The sequence below is a fragment of the Saccopteryx leptura genome, chromosome 5 (genome assembly GCF_036850995.1).
Source record: "Saccopteryx leptura isolate mSacLep1 chromosome 5, mSacLep1_pri_phased_curated, whole genome shotgun sequence".
NCBI classification, from domain to species: domain Eukaryota; kingdom Metazoa; phylum Chordata; class Mammalia; order Chiroptera; family Emballonuridae; genus Saccopteryx; species Saccopteryx leptura.
The window spans coordinates 10403795-10413573 of NC_089507.1; positions in this window are offsets into that span (position 1 = coordinate 10403795).

A 9779-nucleotide genomic window follows, 5' to 3' on the forward strand; every position below is an offset into this window, starting at 1 on the left:
GTGGATAAAGTGTCAACCTGGAACACTGAGGTCGCCGGTTCGAAACCCTGGGCTTGCCTGGTCAAGGCACATATGAGAGTTGATGCTTCCTGCTCCTCCCCCTTCTCTCTCTCTCTCTCTCTCACTCCTCTCTCTAAAAAAAAAAAAAATCAATAAATAAAAAGAAAGAAAGAAAGAAAGAAAGAAAGAAAGAAAGAAAGAAAGAAAGAAAGAAAAGAAAAAAGAAAGAAAGAAAGCCAACTCAAGGACTCAGAACTGTGCCCAGAACATCAGGGGACACCCAACCAATGCGAGGCCTTCTTATCACTACCTTGCTTATCACTACTGCCGACAAACATACAACACAGAAACCCAATAGCCATCTTGAACAGTTGCCTCTTCTACCTGACTGAATTCTTCTCTCGGGTCCCATTGTCTCAGACATTTCTTTGTTCACCTGCTATACCCCTTCACTCAGTCATCACTCACTCACTATAGACCACCTAGCACATTCCTTCTTCACTCTCAGTTCCTGGAATTCCCATGTCAAATGCCAGCCACCCTGAACCACTGTGGCCCTCAATAGGGCCTTGTCTCTCAGTATTTTTACGTCTTTGTAAGATGTATAAAAGTATAATTTTGATCCCTTCTGAGTCAGATAAACTGAGCTCATCAATCTGATGAGACTGAGAAGGTACTAACAATGCACAGTGGTGCTGCTTAGTCTGACCAGGGGACTGCAAACTGCCCTTCGGGTTAGAGCTCTGTCAGGTATCTGAGCAGGAGCAGAGTTTCTGTGTCATCTTTAGGGCTTTGTAAATGCTGTCACCTCGGGCCATGATGCCTCCTCCCCCCTCCCCCCCTTCAACCCAGGAATTCAATCTCTACTAAGAGCCAGCTACCTCCAGGGACCACCACCTTTATTTTCTTTCTTCCTTTTTTCTTTCTTTCTTTCTTTCTTTCTTTCTTTCTTTCTTTCTTTCTTTCTTTCTTTCTTTCTTTCTTTCTTTCTTTCTCTTTCTTTCTTCCTTCCTTCCTTCCTTCCTTCCTTCCTTCCTTCCTTCCTTCCTTCCTTCCTTCCTTCCTTTCTTTCTTTTATTTTTTTGGAAAAGTTTGAACAGATACAAAAAGAGAAAGACTATTGTAATGAACTCCCATCCACCCATTGACCATTTTCAGGATTTTCATCTTATGTTCAACATCATTTGCTCTGTGGGTCTTGGAGCTGGAAGCTAATGGCGAATAAACCACATACAAAATTGGGACTTTACCAGAAGGACAACAGGGATGCCTGACGGATTTTCAACAGGGAACTAGCATGATCCAATTTGTTCTTCAGCAAAGACCACTCTGATCTTAGAAGATGGATTAGAAAGGGGCAAACTTGAACTTGGGGCTAACAGGAAGGAAGACATTGCTGAAAGAATAGGTAGAAACTTCAAATGTGATGGGGAGGCAGTCCTGCCCAAATATTCTAGAAGAGCTTGGTCGTGCTACGGGAGGCATGCTTCACCCAGCAGGGCGTGGGGAGGAAAAGCTCGTACCCTGGGATGCTGAGAAGCCTTCCTGCAGCAGGCTATGGTTTGAGTTTTTTCTTAAAACTAAATTAAGGCAAGCTGCTATAACTAATCCAGTACAGAGAGAGTACAGCAAAGACCATTGTTTATGGTGCATTGATAATTAAATCTGACCTGCCTTTGCTGTGCTCCACTGACCTGCAGTGGCAGCACCTAGTGTATGTGTGTTGTTATTTCAATGAGCAGCATTTCCGCCACCGCCGCCTCCACCAATCCCCAGCAAGTCTATGTGAAGAGTCATTACAGTGGGCAGTCACACTTCCAGTACGAAACTTCAGACTGCTTCTCACGAACCACTTTGTTTTCTCTGTGAAGCTATTCAAATGTCTGTGGTTTTAGCACGGAGCCTGACCTTCATGCCTCTTCCCCAGAGTGACAGAAACACAGCCTGTGCTGGACTCCCTTTATGGTGGTGGGTGGGGATGTTGTGTACACACAGTTGTCCGCCAAGAATTCTGGCAGTGCCATCAAACGGCTTTTGAGACATCACACGTGTCTGGGTGCTTGCAGAGAGGCTGTGGTCCTCCATCACGCTCAAATGCCAAGCACATAACAGTCATTCATTGATTCACTCATTCAAGAAAATATTTACCGAGAGCCTGGACCATCTGGGACAAGCCCTCTTAGTGGCAATGGGAATATAAAACTGAACAAAATAAAGTGCCTGTCTTCAGGGAGCTCAGATCCTAGTAGAAGAGATAAAGCATTAAACAAAGAATGAGCCAGGTGGGGGTAAGTGCCATATAAAAAATTAACCAGGCTTGGTTAATTTTGGTAGAGCATCAGCCCAGCATGTGGATGTCCTGGGCTTGATTCCCAGTCAGGGCACACAGGAGAAGTAACCATCTACTTCTCCATCCCTCCTCCCTCTCCTTCTCTTTTTCTCTCTCTCTCATTTCCCTTCCTGCAGCCATGGCTCAATTGGTTTTGAGTGAGTTAGCCCCAGGTACTAAGGATGAGTCCCTGGCCTCCTGCCTCAGGTGCAAAGAATAGCTTGGTTGTCGAGCAATAGAGCAACAACCCTGGGTGGGTAGAGCATTGCCTGTAGGGGACTTGCCAGGTGGATCCTAGTCTGGGCATATGCAGGACTTTGTCTCTCTACCCTCCCCTGCTTAAAGAAGTTTTTAGAAAGTAAAAAAAACAAATATATTAACCAAGGCAAGAACAGTAGAGAGCACTGAACTTGATGGAAACCGTAGGCCGGGTGACGCTGCTGCAGCCACCTTGCCTGACTCCAGGAGAGGAAGCATTGCCAACCCAGTTGGACCAGCCAACTGGAAAAGAGCCTGAGCTGATAAGATTGCTGAGCTGTTATGCCACCTTTGGAATTCACTGGCTCTGGCACAAGTAGGCAACTGCCCTTGCTCTTTTAATCATTTTTGTTGTTGTTGTTGTTTTAATATCCTGTTACTTGCAGCCAAAAGCATTCTAAACAACATAGCTCCAGAACTCATTCCAAGGTTGCTGGTTCGAACAATGCACTTGGATGGGCTTCTAGGACTAGTACTAGGCCTTCTGCATTTCCACGGCCCCCGGCCCCATTCTACCCCGCGCCCTCTGGCTCTAGTTCCACAGTTCCCCTGAACCATCCCTCCCCCACCCCCGCCACCTCACCAGCCCAGACATCGAGCTTCCTTCCCGAGGGAGCCACCAGACCTCAGGGAAGGAGAGCATAGCTCAGAACAGTAAAATAAGCACAATTTAGTCTCTGAGTCATATAAGGTTGAACTGATTCAAGGTTCTTGTGTTTTTCCACGTGTTCATCAAGCATTTAGTAAGCACCCCTCTGTCAAGTGCCAGGGACTATGCTTGATACAGGAATATAATTGCAAATAAAAATCGTCTCTGCCTTCAGTGGGCTGACAGTCTACCGTATGATTTAAAAATCACACGAATCGAAATGTAATTGTCAACTATAAGAAGCAGTACACAGAAAAGCACAGACTATGCCCAGTGACAAAGAAAAAGCATTACAGCTTTATTTTCACTGCCATCTAACTGAGACGGCATCTTCTCCCATTGATAAGTGTGGCCGACAAGTCCAGCGGTGTCACTGTGGTTGCAGGGATCTTGAAATTGTGCTTATACCCATCACCTGCCTCATGACCCTGACACTTAACGAGTTACTACAGAAATACATAGGTCATGACACCACAGTGAACAGTATTTTGATAACTTATTTCAATGGAATTGTACTTCTGAGCATTTCGTAGATTTAAAAACATTATTCTGAGAGGGTTATAAATGGGCTTCATCAGACAGCCAAAGGGATCTTTGACTTAAAGACGGTCAAAAACCCTTTCTTTGGCCCTGGCCGGTTGGCTCAGTGTAGAGCGTCGGCCTGACGTGCAGGAGTCCCGGGTTCGATTCTTGGCCAGGGCACACAGGAGAAGCACCCATCTGCTTCTCCACCCCTCCCCTTCTCCTTCCTCTCTGTCTCTCTCTTCCCCTCCTGCAGCTGAGGCTCCATTGGAGCAAAGTTGGCCTGGGCGCTGAGGATGGCTCCATGGCCTCTGCTTCAGGTGCTAGAGTGGCTCTGGTTGCAACAGAGCAATGCCCCAGATGGACAGAGCATTGCCCCCTGGTGGGCATGCCTGGTGGATCCTGGTTGGGCGCATGCGGGAGTCTGTCTGACTGCCTTCCCGTTTCCAACTTCAGAAAAATACAAAAAAAAAAAACCTTTCCCCCCCCCCCCTCTTTTCAAGTGATGTAACTAGAGGACTTACCAGGAAAAACCGGTGTCAGGATCCTCCTTTCCCGCTCTTGCCCCAGGTCTTCACAGGGTGGCCAAGGCCCATTTGATGCCCCAGAGGAGTCAGGTCCCAGGGGAAGAGCTTGGAGAGGTAGAAACAGGAATAACTCACTCTGGGAGAGGGCGAGAGGCCCCCGTCCTGGGAAAGTGATGCAGTATGAGAGGGTCCTGCCAGTAAAAGACAGCAACACTCCTTTTGCATGCCATTGGGAGGTGCCAGGACCTAATTTCCACGGGCAAACAGCAAGGCAGTGTGCCCACGGGCTGGCATCCAGCACACAAGTTCCCGGTCTCAGCGCTGACACGCGGGCCAAGCACAGCAGAGAGGGGAGGACCCTCTGAGGCTGGACAGTGAGCATCGCAGCCGTGGCCTTGATGTTCTGAAGACCAGAGGCCACTGCCCCACCTTCTTCACCAAAAACTTTAAGGAAGAACAGAAATGGAATTTCTTGTCTTTTTAGTGACCTGCAGTTTTTAAAAATATGAAATTTTTTAAAGTTAATAATGAGCCATTTCTTATACTAAGTGTAATAGGTGAATGAGATTGAGAGCGAAAGGATGAATAAAAGTTAATTTATTAAGGTTGATAGGAACAGGGCTGTTCTTGGCGGAGGACAGAATATGCAAAAGTCCAGGGGTGAGAAAAAGCTTGGCAGCGAAAAAAAAAGGTCAGTGTACCTGCGAGGCAAGACTGCGGAGAAAGGCGGGGCCTGCGGCAGCAGAGCCTGTCTCACCACTGTCCAGGTTAAGGAAATCGGCCTTTCTCATAACAACTCTGAAATGGCTTCAAGAGTTTAGGTTTTAGCCTGATCAGACGGTGGCACAGTGGATAGAGCGTCGGACTGGAACTCAGAGGACCCAGGTTCAAAACCCCGAGTTCGCCGGCTTGAGCACGGGCTCATCTGATTTGAGCAAGGCTCACCAGTTTGAGCCCAAGGTCACTGGCTTGAGCAAGGGGGTCACTCAGTGTGCTGTAGCCCCCCCCCCCCCAGTCAAAGCATATATGAGAAAGCAGTCAATAAACAACTAAGGTGCCACAATGAAGAATTGATGCTTCTCATCTCTCTCCCTTCCGGTCTGTCTCTCCCTATCTGTCTGTCTCTCTCTGTCTCTGTCACACACACACACACACACACACACACACAAATGTTTAAGTTTTAAGTATGTGTTTGGAGTAGGGTGAGCAGAAACAAAGGATGTACGATAATTAATTTGCATTTTACATAAATCTCTTTGGGGGAAGTGTGGAGAGAGTATTGGAGAAGGGTAAGAGTGTGTAAGCAACTGTCAAGTGAGAGGTGACAGTGCCTTGGACTAGAAAGAAAGCAATGGAGTTAAGAGGAATGAGGGGATTCAGGAAAGAAGGAATACACCTGATCAGATAGATGGGTCGGATCCCCAGGGTGAGAGGTGTCAGTGCCCGGCTGGTAAGCATGATGGGCTATGATGGAATAGCACTTCTCGGGGTGGCATCGTTCCTGAGATAAGGCTTTCTAGGGGAGGATTGGATTTCAGGCAGGAAGGGGAGAGGAGAGACATCAAGAGTTTGGTTATGAAAAATTTGTAAATAACATGATTTTAGACAAATCCACTGAGCTGATTTTTGGCTCCAGAGTGCATGGTGTCAACCGCCATGTTATACTGTTACAGAGTCACAAAGTGTTTGAGACAGCCCCTGCTACATGGCAAGCATGCAAAGCCACTGTTCAGGAAATTAAAACAAATTTGTCTCATGCCTGAACCAGGACATTAATGCTTTGCAAGAGATGAGGCACTAAACTCGTTGCTTGCATTCAAGGCTAAGGGCTGAAATGCAAAGATTCCTGTCACAAAGCAGGTAGGTGCTCAACAAGCATTGGCTAAACAAATAAATGAATGAATTAACCCTGGAGAGAGCAGTAAACTAATCAAAATGTAAGACTTGCCTCTGCCACTGTCTCTTGGAAAAAAATGTCTCTTCCCTTCTCAGTTCTCAGCGCACGCATTTGTACAAAGCGTTGATTGAACTATTAGAGAGAGGGAATTGTATACGCGTTACTGCTCTCACTTCCTCCTTCTGCCCCTTGGACAGACATTGCTAATCCATCGCAGCACGGTTTCCCACGAGCCCAAGCCCACCCTCAACAATGAGCTCTCCAAGAAATCACTCCAGGTTCTACCTGTTAGCAGACCCGGAGCTCTACGACCTCTAAAGTCCCTTCCAGCTCAGACATCTCAGCACCTCTGCAATGAAGACCTGCTGCCTTCATATCTTTTTCTGCATTAATCTGCTGCTTTCCAAAGTTTTCGCTCAACGCCAAGTCTACATACACCCTTGGCTGGCTCGATGGGGCTGCGTTCTCTTCGGGCCGTGAGGGGAGAACAGGAGCCACACGCTGAAAGGACGGAGATTTGTTCACGCCTCTGACCAGTGACGTTCAGACGGCTGCGGCCGCTGGAGGCCACGCGCTGCTGTCAGCGGCATCCTTAGGAGAGGCTTCCCACGTGTCCGAGCAGTCCCAGGGTTCTCAAGAGGAATCGGCGGCTTGCTCTCTTTGTTTGCAAGAATCCTGCTCTTCCTAGATTTGTTTCCTGTCAGCCTGTTCACAGCTGCTGCCTACCGGTATGACGCAAACCAAACACAGGGGCCATTGCTGACGCCTCCACCTCCCACCACAATCCCAGAAAAATGGGACTTTATCACCCTCCCGGGGTTGTCTTACCTCCTCCTCCTTCCCCATCTTCTCTCTGCAGCTGTGCGTTGGGACTCTAGGAAGCACTTTGACTGGTCACACATTTTCAACAGCTTTGGAGCTTTTTTTTTTTTTTTTTGCCATCTGTTTTTAAGTACGGAGACCAACAGCCAGGTCTCTGAGCATCTTTTTATATATCTCCCAGCCCCCTCTCAAAACCAAATCAAGACTTAGCACCAGTGCTAATCTGAGCTAGGGGATAACAATATTTATGGTATAATTCCATGCACGCAGACACCGAACAAGCCAATCAGCTGGATGCCTGCCGTCAGCCAGACCCCAGCACGCTGCGTGGATTGGCCCGGAGGTGGGTCTCGGCAAGATAAGGCTGGCCTGGGAGTCTGAGGTCTCGCTTGGCTGCCTACTCCCTGGGTATGACCGTGGGAAAGTCTCTTCCCTACTCTGAGCCTCGATTACTTGATCTGTTAACTGCCGCCAAGGAGCCATTTTCTCCACAGCTGCAGAAGGGAGACCCATCATGCTCTGGGGACAGGAAATGACCGGCAAAGAGGAAGAGCAGGAGAACAGATTCGAAGGTGCTGTCTACCTCAGGGGTGGATGGAAAAGGAATGCCAGGGAGAGGGACGCAGCAAAAACACCAAGTTCCCAAAGTTTGACACTTCCCATAGCTCTGCTGGGTGGTGAGTTGGGGTGGGGCACGCCCTGTACCCAAGCATCAAATAAATGCTGAGATCGGGTCCTTCCAGAAGACTCCGGAAGGTGACTGGCAGACATGGAGTGACAACCAGGCCCCTGCAGACTCTTCCCCGTGTCCCCCCACCCCCGACAGGCCCTCTTACACCGTGACAGCTTGCTTCTTCAAAGCCAGCAGGAGAACCCCTCTCTCCAGTCTGCTAAGCTGAAGTCTCACATTGTATAACGTATGAGAGTGAAATCTTACCACCTTTTCCATATTCTCTCCGCTAGAAGCAAGTCAGAGAGTCTGTGGATATTGAGGAGAGGCTGTTATACAAGGCTGTGACTCACTGGGTGTCAGCTTAGAATCCTGGCCACCACAAGCAGCCTCTGCTCTCTCCTACACAGTAAGCACCCTGACTCCTTAGCAACGAGCATCACCCCAGTGCAGGGGACCTAAGGACATCTGCCTACCTCAAAGGTCCTAATCTGATTTCGCCTTTGCATAGCACCTTCACCAATGAGACTGAAGCAATGAATCAATATGCAATATTTACTGACAACATATTATATATGGAGAGTGTTAAGAACTTTTTAATTGTTAAAGTGATTTAAATAGATGCATTTGTGATGAGTTTTGCAATTTATAAAGGACTTCAACTTGCTCTCTTATTTCATTCTCATAGCAACACACAGGGAAAACCCTGTTGCCCTCTGAATTTCCCGTGCAGAAACTGGGCTTCAGGAAAGTTAGACGACGTGGTCAGGATTACACAGCCAGTGGCGGCAGAGCCATAATGGGACGAAGCACTGTGTGCTTTTACTTCCAGGAACAGACGTCTGGTTGGGAAGGTGTAATAAATGTGTATTTTCATGAAAAAAAATTAGTAACAATAATGGCATTGGTACTTAGAACCATAGTATCAGTATGATCTTAAAGGATTTTTGTTTTTTGTTTTCCAGGAAGGCTGACTGAGAAGGAATTCATAGAAAATGTAAGATATTAATTGAATTCTGAAAAATAAGATTCATGTAGCCTGACCAGGCAGTGGCGCAGTGGATAGAGCATAGGACTGGGACACAGAAGACCCAAGTTTGAAACCCCGAGGTTGCTGGCTTGAGCACGCGCTCATACGGCTTGAGCGTAGGATCATAGACATGACCCCATGGTCGCTGGCTTGAGCCCAAAAGTTGCTGGCTTGAAGCCCAAGGTCGCTGGCTTGAACAAAGGGTCACTCTACTCTGCTATAGCATGGATGAATAGCAAAGGAGCCACAAAGAAGAGTTAATGCTTCTCGTCTCTCTCCTTTCCTGTCTGTCTGTCCCTCTCTCTGTCTCTGTCACTAAATAAATAAATAAATAAGATTCATGTACTTGACAGGGTGGGAAAGAATGGGGTGAATAAAATGGGGGTGGTGGGAAATGATGAGAGGTCTCCAGGGCATAGAGGAAGACTTCCCAGCTAGAGAAACATAGAAGAAAAATCTGGAAAGGCATTTAGAACTCCAGAAGTCTCTGTGGAGATTTAAAAACTAGGGTACCACCCTAGCCAGTTAGCTCAGTGGTAGAGCATCAGCCCAGTATCTGAATGTCCCAGGTTCAATTCATGGTCAGGGAAAATAGGAGAAGCACCCATCTGCTTCTCCACCACTACTGCTCTCACTTCTCTCTCTTTCTCTCTCTCTCTCTCTCTTTCCCCCTCCTGCAGCCATGGCTTGATTGAAGTGAGTTGGCCCTGGATGCTGAGGATGGCTCCATGGCCTCCATCTCAGGTGCTATGAGGAGCTTGGTTGCTGAGCAACAAAGCAATGCCCCAGATGGGCAGAGCATCGTCTTCTAGTGGGCTTGCCAGGTGGATCCCAGTCAGGGTGCATGCAGGAGTCTGTCTCTCTGCTCCCCATCCTCTCACTGAATAAAGAAGAAAAAGAAATGTGGCCCCAGGGGGCCCTGTGCCCCATCAGTCTTCTTCGAATCTCGTGTTTAAAGTAACTGCCCGCAGACTCGAGCCACACTCAGCTCCCTGGGCAATAACTGGGACACAGTGGATGCGTCCTCTTCTGCTGGGGCTTAGACACTTGACTGAAGGGAAAGGCCTTGGAAGAT